We start from the raw sequence: 1,217 nt of genomic DNA, 5'->3' as shown, positions 1-1,217 counted from the left end.
AAAATAATGAGTTAAAAAATCAGTTTAGTCTCTAAAAAAAATTGGTCTTTCAATCAAGATTTAATGCAATCAAATAAATCATCTATCTTATTTCAATAAAAATAAAACCTATATAATTCCGAAATTTTTTTTAAAAAAAATAAGCAAAATAATATTGCTTTCAAAAGTAGAGAAAAAAAAAAACATAAAAATATGGTTGAAAATCCGAGTAAATTACACAGAAAAAAAAAATCCATAGACATTCAAACGAATTAAAACATGAGACCTTTAATTTTAGTTTAATTTATATGAATTAGAATATGTTAAAACATTGTTTGTCAAAAAAAAAAAAAGGTTAAGAAGAATAATTACCTTCAATTTGAATTTTTAGGCCAATAGATTATGTTTTTGTTAATGTTGGAGAGTAGAGAAAGAGAAAACAAAGAGATGAAGAGAAAAAAGAGGAGAATATTAATGTTGGAGAGTGGAGGTAGAGAGAAGTCTTTTTCGTTGAAATTAAGAGAGAGAGAGAGAGAGAGATGTTGAATGAGAGTGAAAGAGTTGGACAGAAAAGAGAGAGAGAGATGTTGAATGAGAGTGAAAGACTTGGACAGAAAAGTGCGAGAGAGATGTGGAATGAGAGGAAAAAAAGGTGAGACAGAGAGAGATACGAACTCGTTCAAGAGAGAGAGATGTGGAATGAGAGTGAATGACTTGGAGAGAGAAAAGAGAGAGAGAGAGAGAGAGAGAGAGACGTTGAGAGAGAGGAAAAAAAGAGAGATAGAGAGAGAGAACAAATATATGAACCGTTCAATTTTTAACTGTTAACTTTTTAAAATAATGAATTAAAAAATCAGTTTAGTCTCTAAAAAAAATTGGTCTTTCAATCAAGATTTAATGCAATCAAATAAATCATCTATCTTATTTCAATAAAAATAGAACCTATATAATTCCGAAACTTTTTTTAAAAAAATAAGCAAAATAATATTGCTTTCAAAAGTAGAGAAAAAAAAAATAAAAACATAAAAATATGCTTGAAAATCCAAGTAAATTACACAGGAAAAAAAATCCATAGACATTCAAACGAATTAAAACATGAGACCTTTAATTTTAGTTTAATTTATATAAATTAGAATATGTTAAAACATTGTTTGTCTAAAATAAAAAATAAAAAAATAAAAAAAGAGGTTAAGAAGAATAATTACCTCCAATTTGAATTTTTAGGCCAATAGATTATG

This window comes from Corylus avellana, chromosome ca2 (assembly GCF_901000735.1).
Source record: "Corylus avellana chromosome ca2, CavTom2PMs-1.0".
Classification (NCBI taxonomy): Eukaryota; Viridiplantae; Streptophyta; class Magnoliopsida; order Fagales; family Betulaceae; genus Corylus; species Corylus avellana.
The sequence above is the reverse complement of the archived record's forward strand: the minus strand, read 5'-3'. Positions refer to the sequence as shown.